The sequence below is a fragment of the Brachyistius frenatus genome, unplaced genomic scaffold (assembly GCF_029030835.1).
Source record: "Brachyistius frenatus isolate BFR_SWC_R1_liver_20210118 unplaced genomic scaffold, ASM2903083v1 Contig_21, whole genome shotgun sequence".
In the NCBI taxonomy this organism is placed as follows: domain Eukaryota; kingdom Metazoa; phylum Chordata; class Actinopteri; family Embiotocidae; genus Brachyistius; species Brachyistius frenatus.
This window is the reverse complement of record NW_027210620.1, coordinates 455,311-468,952: the sequence shown is the minus strand read 5'-3', so window position 1 is coordinate 468,952 and position 13,642 is coordinate 455,311. Positions and strand designations below refer to the sequence as shown.

The following is a 13,642-nucleotide window of genomic DNA, read 5'->3' as shown; positions in this document are numbered from 1 at the left end:
CTTAAAGAGCATGCGATTTCAAAGGCAGTTCAATATTTGATAATATCCTATGCCTCCTTGGGAAGAGGCCATATTTTATATTCAGACTTGGCTGGCTTGCATTTTCATTACCCTTGATTTGTTCTTCCAGCTCTGCCTCAGACATTGTGAAAGAGAGTGGCAAATGTCCAAATATGATCTATATTCGAGCAGCCATTGTGATAATTGTGTCCTTTTGTTAAGACAGCAAGAGATTAAAGGATTCATCTTCCTGCTTAAGTGGTGTCTGAGTTTGAAAGAAGAATCTCCTCGGTTACCACCGCCAATTTTACACTTCTAATCACACCTACTGGTCCACGATCAGCTGCCAGAACACATGACAGCATAAACTTTATCATGAGCTGGAGACGAATATAAGTCTCCGGCTGGCACTAAAGCTCTGATGATTCATACAGACGCTGAGATGCATCATATTCTGTATATTTAGAACAGGAGGGTGTCTGCTCCTTTTAATTAAGGTACATTTTTCTTATTTTCTATTATACAGTGGGCAATTTTTTTTGGTTCTCGTAAGGCTATCAGGTTAACAAACATGCAGTTTTACATAGAAATCCTAGAAATTGCTGTTTTCTCAATGGGGTTTTTCTCCCGGCAAGTCGGCTGATTTATGCTTACAAATACTTATAAATGAGTCCATGCTTATTCCCCGAGTGCATTTCTCTCATTGAATCCTCAGTGTGTTTTTCTGTGTGTGTGTGTGTGTGTGTGTGTGTGTGTGTGTGTGTGTGTGTGTGTGTGTGTGTGTGTGTGTGTGTGTGTGTGTGTGTGTGTGTGTGTGTGTGTGTCTGTGGACGAGGTCTTCATTGTCAGAGTGTGGCTGAGAGTTGGGGATGGTTATTGTTTTTAATGAGTCCCACTGCAGATTACGCAGTGCCATTGGGAAGTTTTAGGATGAAAGTGTGCTGGCGTGATGTAGCTGCCTTGTTTTCATATCATAATAATAATCATAATCATAATCATAATCATAAACACAGTGCTTTTATGGGTGCAGCATACTGTTTGTGAAGGAGAGAGACAGAGAGAGTGTGATGTGTGTGTGTGTGTGTGTGTGTGTGTGTGTGTGCGTGTGCGTGTGCATGTGTGTGTGTGTGTGTGTGTGTCCCCCGCATGTCTTGCATGTCTGGGACCACAGATGAGGAAAACTAAGTCTGGAGCTGCACACTGTGATTATGCAATTAATTGCTGTAATGTTTAAACAGTGGTGTGAATTTGACCGCGTAAGACTTTTCGTAGCGCCTGAAAGGAGGTCAACTCTTAATGCCCTTCAACAAACGTCCAAACCTATTTAAAATTCACAGAATTTGACTCGTCAATGTTTGAGTAAGAGAAAAGCGGGCAGCAGAAATAAAGACGGACAAAAAGGACCGCACACATTCGAAGCAGTTCAAACTCTCTGCTATTCTGACCTATGAAGCCAAAACGCAGTAACTTAACTTACGTTTGCTCAAACTTGTTATTCGACCTAAAAAAAATAAATAAATAAAAAGGTAACAAAATCTGTCATTATGGAGAAAAACAAACAAACAACTAAAGTCCTGCTAATGCTAACTAGCAAAGCAGAACAGCAATAATGATCTTATCGTGTCACTCTTGTTATATCTACATGGCTTGTGTTTCTATGCTACCTGTAAAGCACAGATTTAAACCTATTCAGTTTTGAATTTGTTTATGATAAACTTTATTTCGATAGAATATTTCATTCAAAAGTTTCTCTTCTATTTTGGGGAAATTGTAAGGCAAAGAGGATCTGCATTTTAATTGATTTTGTTTTAAATAATTTATGTGTTGGCGGTAAAATGATCAGCTTCAAATGTATGAAGCAATTCAAGTAATGAAGCATTACAGTTGTTTTCATGCAGTTTGCCAGCCTGAAATATCTAAACATGTATGAATTCATGTTAGAGACAAAAAACTGAACTTGTGCAATTGTGTATGTATATTAGCTGTAACTGTCAACTCTGCTTTTGACCCCAGTGGAATTCAGGTTTGTAAACCTGATTTATGTATTAAATTGTAGATTAAGTTATAATGGAGTTTAAAATAGGCCTTGTTGGTATTGAAATTATGGCGATCGGTGTTTGCGAAACACTTCCATGTTCTCCTTGCAACTGTAAATTAAGATTCAGTTCATTTTCTTGAAACAAAATGATTTAGGTGGACAGAAACGTCAATTAACACATATTTATTGGGTCTTTCATAGGTGTTATGGTAGTTATGTTCTTTATCAGCCTAAATATAGATAATAAGTCCTATAGTTAGCTGCAAGTTGGCTGCTTGCTGCCTTTCATAGAGCACAGTAGTAGCCTGGAGGCCACATCTGACTTAAGTGGCTTACATTTACTTAAATGCTTTCAAGGATGACATAAACAGCAGCAAATTCTGTTTGGTCATCTTGATCCCACCTCGACGTCTAAGCGAGCCTCGAGTCCGGTGCCTTGAAGCACGACATAATTCGAAAGCATGCTTGCGAATTAGCCAAAGGCTTTTGACAGACTTGACAATGCTGTTTTACAAAAAGATGGAGTTTAATCGAGGATTGGCAACTATTCCTCCGAGCTGTTTTCCTGAAGTGCAGGAAGGTTAATGCCTTGTTTACGCTAAGTTAGAAAAAGCATAACTTTGATAATGAATCTATTGACAAGTGAAGAGAGTCTAGCCAATGAAAGATTTGCAGAAATTGATTTTGTTGCACATTAACACTCTAGTGCCTTTGCGATCGGTATTTTCTATCAGGATTGTTGTTAGGATTCTGCTCATCTGTGGTGTGTTTGCAGAGGTTTGGCGGTGCCCTGAATCCCAATAACAACTTCTAAAAAAAAAAAATTACAAAAAATCCCACAGACGGTTAACTAGACAGGCAGCCGTTCTCCAACCGCAAGGTCGTGTTTTATTGAGCAAGAAAAATTTACTTTCAGCAGCTGTTTTCAAAACAGGCTATATCAACTGATGACGAAAAATATCAATCTAATGAAAATAGCTTCTGAATAGCTTTTGGGATTTAATAGAAGGAAGACACATCAGTCTGACTTCCACCAAGGCGGTAGGACGATTGTCATGATGCACACACAAATCTAGCAGGAACACAGAGATCCGACCGAGCACAGAGTTTAACACCGAAATTCAGGCATTAATCACTGCGTATTGATTGTGCTGATCGGTACAAGCTTTAAGGGATTCTGTCTCAGCTCACCTAAACCCACTTTATAGAAACAGCTGTCTCTTACAGTGAAATTACAGAGCGTTAAAGGATGTATTGATGATTGAGATATGTGACACGGTTGCTTATCTCCAAAACGAACTTGTAGACATTGTGCTTTCATGTCGGGCTGCTGGCTGTTTTCATTACAGCTGGCTATCAGCAGCCATCGCCTAATATACCCAGACAAGTTAGATTTGATTCATAGGCTGCTGAGCTCTATCTATTTTGCCACGGGCCTCTGTCATCCAATAGATATCAGGACTGAGTGGTGATATCAAACATCTTATAGTAGTTATAAATCATCTGAGGGGATTGAAATGTGCAGCGGTATGAGGATAGATATTTTACAACTGTGTGAATTGTGAACATGGTATATATCCAGGTGATTTAGAGGTCTTGCCTCTCTGGAAGTGGTCTGTTTTCATCCTATATGGGTTGTGTTGACTTATTATTTCCAATGTTGCTAGGACGCTCTCCAGTTCTCCCATGGCACCAGTTATTGCAGTGTGGCTTACGATCAGAGAAAACGTACCATAGTTCACATATGAAAGCATTGCGCTGAGTGTTTTGGAGGTTTTTCGGTAAATTAAAACAGGTTGAAATTGGTGCGTGGGGATGGAATGAAATATAGGAGACAGCTAAAACTCTCTTTCACATCCAGGTTGTATGAATAAAGACAAATCAGTCTTGTTTTGATCAGTGACAAAATAAAAGCGCGAGCTATGGAGGAAAGGAGTTGAAATGGAGGCTGCACTCAGTAACAGTGATAACATGCTAATGTTTAGCAGGTATCATCAGCAGTACTAAACACAAAGCACACCGACACTGCTGGGAATGTCATTAGTTTTGTAGGAAGTTTGTCAAAAAACAAAGCGTGAGATGAATTTAAAGTTTGTCCTGAGGATGGCACCGAATACAAAGTCAAGGGATCAGCAAAGTTATTGCAGTTCCTCTTGAGGTAGAGATGAATGTCTCTATCAGATTTCACGGCAATCCATCCAATAGTTGGTGAGATATATCAGTCTGCACCAAAGCGGACGCAAAAGCTTTCAACAGCAACACAGGCAACACATTTCTCATAAAAGCCGAGACATTTCTGAATAATGAAAACTCCATTTCTAAATCTCTGCCCTTCTGCTACCGAGTCATAATTCAAGTAAAAACGGATTCAAGGATAAGATTTAATAGGACTGCCAAACTAATATAACCCTCCTGTGATGTCTCTCACACCCTCAGAAAAGGTCGCAGTGCATTTTTCTTCTCTCTCAGGACGTCTGAGTCATCTCGACGGATCTGGTGGAGGGTCAGCTTGAAGCAGCCAGCATCGGCCTTCAGCTCACACTTTATTGACACTTCGGATGAGGAGCCTTTCTCGAATTAACTAAAGGCTTTTGGCTCATCTAAGAAATGGCAAACTATTTATTGGATGAGATTTTATGGTGCGGTACATCCTGTCTTTGTGCACATGGCGGTGCAGGATGGTTGAATGAGCATTTGGTGTGTTAGTTGCAAAGCCTGTTTTTCAAAAATTAATCTCAACAGCTGCAGCATTCAATATAAGTGTAATTGATCTAACACGAAGATTTTCTATCATCTGTTGTTGAATGTAATACATGCCTATTGATTCTAACTAATAAGCAGCACACAGTGTTGTAAACGACCTCGTTTCAGCTGCTCTGAACTAATGTGCAGCAGCTGAAGTCGTGTTTTTAGTGGCTCGGGATGACATGAATGACAGACTGATAAACTATTGAAGTGTTGCTGTTTTTTTGGGTTGTTGTTGTTGTTTTTTTTTAGATTGGCTGGCAAAATTGTATTTTTGAGTTCATTTCAAAGTGCGAGGACTGATTTTTGTGCAGAAACAACACCGACCGGGCCGTATATATTCTTGGCTTCGGCGGCCGTGGCAGCAGGCGAAGTAGGGTGTTCCTTTGTGATTCAACAGACGCTCAGAGGAGTGTGATGGGAGCAAAGCGGCTGGTCTGTTTCCGTGTCTTTCGCAAGAAATGTCAGCGGCTCTTGAGTGGAACGATGTCAGAATTGTGTCGAAGAGACGAATCGAGGCGATCCGTCTCGTTAGGCTCTCGTGCGCCTTGGTTCGAGGTGGACCTGCAAGATATTCTGGGTCAAGGAGGAGGAGAGGCACCGGAGAGGCAAGGCAGGTTGTGTTACAATTTTTCAGAGGAAGACTGTTCTTTTACATGCAAAAAAAATAAATAAATAAATAAAAAAAAATTAATATTTCAATAGAGGCTCTTTACTCCCTGAAAACCCGTAAGGTGGAAGAATATAAAGCATTATCACTACTATATTATCAAAATAGTTCTCCCCTTGGCACATCTTGCACGCAACAGTGCAAAGAATGTGCTACTCATTGCGCTTTCTCGCCTCTGCACACACCTGAGCTTCACAGCCTCGAGACACGGAGGGTGTGAAAACATCCTCGGGCTTTAAAAGGAGACTCGGACGGCTCTGTTCTGCCTTCTCACGACCGCTTCAAGGTTCAAATGAAATGGTGTTGGGAAAGGGGTCAGTCTGAAGGTCACCTCGGTGTTCCAGAGACAATAACACCGTAATGAGAATTTGGAAAGCAGCGAGTTGAGCGCTAGAATTAATCTATACTATCACAGTCGTGATTAAAGCAGTAATGTGCCTGTTTGGTGTTCGGGTGATGCTGATTAATACTCCGGAGCATTTCTCAGTGCAGCGGGAAAAGAAAATAAGTGTCGGAGGGAGGCGCGGCAATGGAAAGATGCTGAAAATCTCTAACGGGGAAGGTATTGTCCTACTTTTGTGATGCATTGATTTGACCACTGTCGTCTGTAAAGTACACAACTGACATTTTTTTCTGCTTGATTTGGCTCAGATCCACCAACAAATATTTAGTTTGCAGCTCGTCATGCCGAGCTTTAATGAAACTATCAGAGCGGTGCTGACATCGTTGATGGAGCCTGCCTCATAATTCATCTTTTTCAGTTGTGGTATTGCGAGGAGGCTCGTAGTTGTTTTGTGCAATTTCCCAACATTAGCAGTCTGATGAACTGTTGACCAACGTCAAAAGCCCCACTTATTATTATTTGGTACAGAGCAGCTCTCAAGAGGTTTAGCTAGTGTCTTTCAGCTCATTTGTTTTGGTTTTAAGCGTCACATTTTGTTCGTTGCGGTTCGCTCTCGGCTCTCTTATCGGGATTGCTTTTAGCCACAAAAGGCAGCTGTTTGGAGGGGGAAAAAAAAAATACTCTGATAATCTCTGGCAAACCTACTGCATGCTACCGCACCGCAGACTAGTTATATTCATAGTACCCTACTTTTGAAATAAATGCTTTCCAGTTCATCTCAATATAGGTTGCACTAACTTTAGACAGTCTAATGCAGATAACCAGCTTACGACTGGATGATTGTGAAACGTAACGGAAGAGTTTCAGGTGACGCTCACAAAAAGTCAGCTGTCACATATACGCAAGGTAGAAAATAAAATGTGGACAGTCACGGGGCTAATTCAGTTGTTTTTTTTACATTGCATTCTGGTTATTTGATAGATGCTTTTATTCTGAAATAGTTTAGTTTGAAAGGAATTTGCCTGATTTTTGGAAAGATGTGTTTGTGTTCGTCTCCGCCAACTAAAGCCGTAGAAACCAACCATCCATCTGTGATGAAAAGTGGTCTGATCAGGTGGAAGTTTTGAGACAGTTTCTTGCCAAAGTGGTCCTAAAATGTCCTGTGCTCTCAACGGCCGCTGAAAGCACTTCATTGCACAGGTGGCACAGCTGAGCAGAGTCATCTGGCGCTTTGAAATGACCAAACAGGCACTAAAGTTTCCTGAGTGCAAGAAAAATGTCATTTCACCCGGATTTGCATGTCGACTGGCTTTCCATCTGCAGGAGCCCAAACACCGTAGCGCTGCGATGACCTGCAGTTTAATTGAGGTTCAACCGGCACTCTCGGGAGTTAAACCCTCATCCCCATCTGGAGGAGTGGAGATTTCCCTCTGGGCCAGGTTGTGTTGGTTCACTTTGAGCTCCTCAGCACATGAGAAAGAGGACACTTAGCTGTTTGACTTGTTCTGGTTCTGCACTTCAACATCCAATCACACCTCAGAAGAGCGGAGAAAATCAAATGTCTGAACGACTCAACGCAGGTCGGGAAAAGGTCAAACCGGCCTATTTCTGGGCCCGCTATTGCCGCAGGAACACTGCCATCTTTAATTCATGGCCGTTGTCTGGGCTGTCGCCTCTGGCTGGCAGCTGAGTGACTGAGAGTGACCCGCCTGACTGGGAATTCTGAGAGAACTGTGTTTGGTTACCACTCTTCTGGATGTCAGGTGGCTTCACGTCAGGTCCTCGCTTCAGTCAAGGTCACCTCCAAGCACCCCGACTCCCCGCCTCAAGCTCCTCATAATGATTTATTTTAAGCATCTTTAGATTTATTCTCTGACGCATTACATTTGCCCGAAAGGAAAAGCTCTTCTTTGCACTTATTTGCTTTCAATATTTTGTTGTTGTTATTATTTATTTCTCTTAACACGTTTAATCTTTCCTTAATTCTCTTTATTAATGTTGTGTTCGACCCTACCGAAATGCAATCAAAAATAATGATAACATTTTCTTAAATAAGATGCTACAAATATTAGCTGATTAGCTCGAATAAGAGCAAACAGCTAGCCCAGCTCCGCCCAAAAGGTAACAAAATCAACCTACCAGCACCAATAATTATCACATATTAGCAGGTTATATCTTTTTCATTTAATTTTAAAACAACAATCTTACATTTTACAGGAGGTTATGTTTTTTTAGTGTTTTTTTTTTAACCCTTGGATAGAACCAGGAGAACTTGCTGCCAGCTGTAGTTTCAAACAAACAAACATGAAATTGGTGTCAAACTTCTCTCCTATCTCTGCAAGAAAGAGAAATAATATTTCCAAATATATTCTAAAACGGAAGCCTCAACAGAGGTATTCTAACACTTTTTGTGTGGTGTGGAAGTGAATTTTTCAAAACGTCATTCACTGTAGAAAAACGGTTTTCTCGTGAAATATAAAATGTCTTATTTAAACAACTATTATAACAGAGTCCTGTCATGTTCAGACACAAATTGCGTGCCGGATGTATAAAAATGTCATCATGATGATAAGCCAAATGGAGCTCGGTTGCTGACGAGTGACTTGCAGCTTTGGACAAGAACAGACTTGCTGGAGCAGAGAAAAGCTCGGAGCCATCTTTAATTTTAGCAGGAGAGCGCCTTAATGACACAAGCTGTTTAAATCTGCGGACATGGTGTCAAGCTGACGCTAATTTGCTTGCAGGTGATGTTCCTTTTCTGCTGTCCCTGCTCCAGCCGCGCTCGCTTTTCAATTCACTTGCACTTTTATTGCCGCTGTCGCCCGCTGCACTGTCCTGAAATGGCTTTTTTGGCTGACAGTACAGGTGTGTGTGATTAAAAAAAAAAAAAAAAAGTAAGTCGGGCGTCCTTGCTCGCAGCTCGTGTTTATTATAAAAGATACGTCGGTGGCCCCCAGAGAGTGAATGAAATATGTCCTTAACGGCAGCAGGCTCTGGGTGTGGCTGTCCTCGCTGCCAGATTCCCAGCGTCCTCCTTGGCCCCTCAGACATCACAGATGGTATCCCGGCGTTGGCCAACCACCTGTGAGGGAAAGTGAACGATCAAGTCTCTGACTTCTTGTTCAGCCTTGGGTTTTTTGCCTCATCGGGACATATTTAATGTTCCGTGCAAGGTCAGCCAATCACGTTGGAGACGGTCTGAAGCAGATCCTTCAGACATAAATCTGCCCTGAGAAGAATAATGAACGGTTTGATTATGCACAGGTGGAGATTAACTGTCAGATTAATATGGTTGTATAATTTTTTATTAATAAGACACACTTAGTCAATCTCGTGTGACTGCTTCTCTTTAAATTACCTTAAGTGTGCTTTTGCCTCCTCTCTGATTTCACGGCCCCCGAGGCGGGAAACTGTTATGTCCCTGACACGGTGTGAGATTTCAGCTGAAGGTTAACAGTTTTTGGGTGTCACACATGTTGCTGCTCCTTGCTACTTATACAGTGGGTGTCCTTTCTGCCCTCAATACCAGTTAGATGTAATAAAGCAGGCGGGGGGTGGGGGTGGGGGTGGGGGCATCATGGGAAAGTGTTTCTGTGCTGTGTGTAGAGGCCCTGGAGAGATTTGGGCTGCAGGTAATTGATCCAGGATCCCATTTCTAGAAGTGTTTTCGGTCTCCACGGTATGTTTCATTTCATTTGCAAACACAGAGTGGGTTGCACTTCTGTCTAGCTCCTGTTTAACCATCTCCTGAGAACAGAGGCCAGTAACTACCATGATATCTTGTTAAAAAACAGTGAACTGACTCACCGCATCCTCTGACCTTCAGGATTGTCCCTGCATACCGAATTTGTAAATTAGGTCACAGCATCTATTTTGGGAGGGGAAGCTACTGCACATTTAGAGCACCTGTAGTTAGCGCTCATCTCCTGCTGCTGGTAACAATTACTTTCACTATCAATTAATCTGACGATCGCTTTTATCGTCTGTTCATTCTGAAGTGATACAATTTAGAGGTATTCGGTTTACAAAGATATAAACCAGGAATAAAAAGCAGTCTATCCTCCAATTTGGAAACAGGACATTTATATTTATGTCATTTTTACTGAATGAAAGACTGAAACAGCTAATTGCATATCTAAAACTACAGCAGTTAGCCAATAAATTAATTAGTCAGTTGACGTGAAAATAAGTAGCAACCGTTCTGATAATCATTTAAGTAATTTGTGAACAAAATTGGCTCCTTAAATCTGACTATTCGTTTTCAAATTTTCATGACTTCTGAGAACTTATGATTAAAATGTATTACTATTTCCTCATGTTTTATAGACCACTGATTACATGTCTGATTGAGAGAAAACTGAAGGGGAAAAAAATAATCAGAGTATGTTTAGTAACAACTACTAACAACTAATTATCATGATCAACTAATGGAATAAACAACTTACCATTTCAGCAGGCAGTGAAACAACAAATAAGAGACATTTGAAGAGCAATGTTCAAATTTGACCATTTTTACTGGATTGCTTCACGTTTGTTTACACAAGAAATAAATATTGGATTAAAAAGAAAAAGATTTCAGTTGGAAGAAAAGTCAAAAATCAACTATGAAGCACACAAATCATCTGTCAATCCTCTCAATCCCTTTGAAACTGTTGCCAGACTTGACTCGCCGTGTGTTTTCCCATTGATGAGCTCCTGTAATTGATCTGTGACAAGGTTGACATGGCAACAGAGCCTCAGCACTCAATAAAGAGTATTGAACTTTTTTTTTTTTTGAAAGGTCATTTTGTTTGTGAAATTATCTTGTACGCCTTGAATTAAATAAGACAATGTGGCTATTTTTTTCTCAGGATGCTTCATTAAGATTGAGCCTGGACACCTTTTCTTTTTTTCTTTTCTTTTTTTTTTAACAGCTTTCTTCTTCAGCCAGTTTTTTTTTTTTTTTTTTTGTGTCCCGCCTGAGGTAATCAGCAGCATCCACTGTGATTGCATTTTAATTAAAAGGCGCCATTTTAATCATCTCTGGCATGGTGTCGGAGAAAGGGGAAGCGCTGCGTTATCAATCCTACGTCCCTGCCCATCAAACACACACACACGCGCACTCACGCACACATGCGCACACACACATAATGTCGGACTAACTATGCTTGGCTGGATGCGTCATTAGTTGAAAGTCGTAATTAATATTGAGAGCTGACAAGGCCTCCCAGAGAACCCAATGAATTAAACAGGGAAGTGATGAGGAGGTAAAGTTGAATGGACTGACACTAATTGCACCAGCGCTGAGAAGATGCATGGTCAAGACGGATTACGTGACTCCTCAGACTGCTCTACATAAGTTTGGTCTTATATTTTTGTATTCTATAAAGTCTCGGCTAGTTAGAAGCAGTTATGTTATAATTAAGGCTGCGTATATCAACAAATAATCAGTTGATTGGGTGGTTGGTACGATTTTCAAATAATCTTGAAAAATTCAAAATTTTTTACAGTCTGATTTTCATAAAGCCCAAAGAGACACTACAAGATGCTTTGCTTTGGCCAACCCAGTTCAAAACACTAATATATTCAGTTTACTGACAGTAAATCACTATGTATGACTACTTCAGTTTTATAGAGAATAAACAAATCCTCACAATTTAGAAGCTCGGACCGGTTAATTTTGCCCGAAAAAGAGACTTGAATTAATCATCAATTAGCCAGAGTTTCTGATTAATTTTCTGTTGATTGACTAATCAAGTAACTGTCTAATTATTTCAACCCTAATTAAAATTTTTGTCACAGGAAAGTCAAATAACTAAGTCAGAAGTAGGGGCGGCTCAATCATCTTTCCTCCCAGTCCCCACCCACCTTCTTTTGTACCGAATATTTGCCTATAATGAGTTGTTATTATATTTTTGCTTGTTTTATCCCAGGTAATTCAGATGCGTACCGCGTACATACACCACAGTCCACTTTATAAATGTATTTTTTGGGCCATATTTTTGGGCACCACAACAAGGTGACATATTACTACCTCATGCATATTACTTTAGCCATGTATCTTACATGGCTAACGTTTTTGCAGACAGTTTTATATTTACACATTCATACGACACAAGGGATCATTCATTTGGAGTCCTTTTTCTGGCCACTTTTGTCGAACAATTTCTCATCTTTTAGCTCGGTTTTTGGTCTCCACTGGCTCCTGATGGAAATATCTGTCTCTTTATCTGCCAAATGCTCCGCTATGTTCACCAGCTGGTGTCTAACTGTGTCTGTCTGCTCTTTGGTGCTGGACAGGGAGCTGTCTTTTGTGGCTGGAAACAACACTGATGAGGGCAGTGAAATGGAGCCAAAAACAGTGAAGTTGCAAGCTGTAAAATCAAACATAAAAATATAGAGCTGAGGGGAACTACAGAGTTTAGGGCAGCTTTGTTGGCTTCAGAAAGTGCAGTTTGCAAGTGTTTTCTTTTAATGGTTCCCTGTAATAGAAATAAGCCGGGTTATTGTCGTTACTTGCAAATGTAACCCAAAAAAAGACACAACATAATATATTGGTGGATAGGTATGAGGTGCTTCAGCCCATAATCTGTATATTAAATTGATGGATATACTAGCAGACTAATGTTCAGGTACAATGAGTTTGAAAAGCCACTAATGGTCTTGGTTTTGGAGCAGTAAGTTGCTTCTCTTGAGTTCAGGACATTCTGCCTTTCATTTTCGTCCCAGAGAGCTGAGCGACCTTACAGCTGTGTGATGATGCCTCTCTCCACCTCATTAAATGGCCATTTTGCTGACATATTGACGCCATTACCTCTAAAAGGCGTAATTTCATGAAATGTGCTCTCAACGCCTAAACAAAAATGGCTGCACATCGTGTCTGCAGGATGAGGTTCCCACGCAGTTTGGCTTCGAGAGAGGAACAGAGCACGGTAATGATGTTAATGTCAAACCTGGGAAGAAGAAACTCAAGCAAACTTTGAACAAGTGATGCCTGAAAAAGTTCCTCTCTCATCCCGACCTGTCCTGATTATCTGTCCTTTCTGTGCCAATTGATTAGCAGACTTCCCGTGCCTATCTCTTCTCATTATCAAAGAAGGCCTCCCCTCCCACTCAGCCTGTTCTTCATTCACGGTCACGAGCTGCTCATCGCTGTCCATCGAGGCCACCGGGCCAAGAGGGTGCATCCAATTCCGTCACTCTGCCTGATGAGCAGAGAGGGCGAAATAACAAAGATAAAAGACTTCAGACTTGGCCTACTTGTTTGCAGATTTTCTCTGTTACCGACCCTGCAAACGGCATAAACTCAATAGTATGAGCTGAATCTCATTTTCTCGGCTGAAGGTCTGTATTATTGTTACAGCTCCCTTCAATGCTGAATGTGTGATCACATTCGGCCTACAAGACAGAAAAAAAACCAAAAAAACCTAGCACTTTAAGAGGAGTTTTTATTGTGCAGACTATTTTGTTCTCGAAGCCGTCTTTTCCTGGAAATGTGTAAATATGGAGGATCACCTGTGCGGATCGGCGAGCAGAAGAATCCGTCCTCCTCCGTTCGTTGCAACTCCCACGTGCGAGATGTGAACACGGGGAACAGCTACTCGTAATGCTCCCGCCATCTGTTCATTTATTAGTCTGGAACACCCATTCTTAGTCCAAGCGTTAAAGTTAATTAATATTCATACAACATTCATATATGGAAACGTTGCCCATGGAGTTGGGGTATTAGTGTCAGAGACAGGATAGGTCAGGTCACACTAATTGATGATTGATGGCTCTGCCATTAGCAGCGAGGCCCTCGGCCAGAGTTAATGTAGTACTAAGCTGTACTATTATAGAGCAGTCGCATATTTAGAAATTGCGACAT

The 13,642-nt window shown here is 41.0% G+C and overlaps 1 protein-coding gene across 1 annotated transcript in view; it reads left to right on the top strand.

The window, feature by feature from the left end:
* Window positions 1-13,642, top strand: part of ptprn2 (protein tyrosine phosphatase receptor type N2) — a 124,418-nt gene that overhangs the window by 859 nt on the left and 109,917 nt on the right. The window lies entirely within an intron of this gene.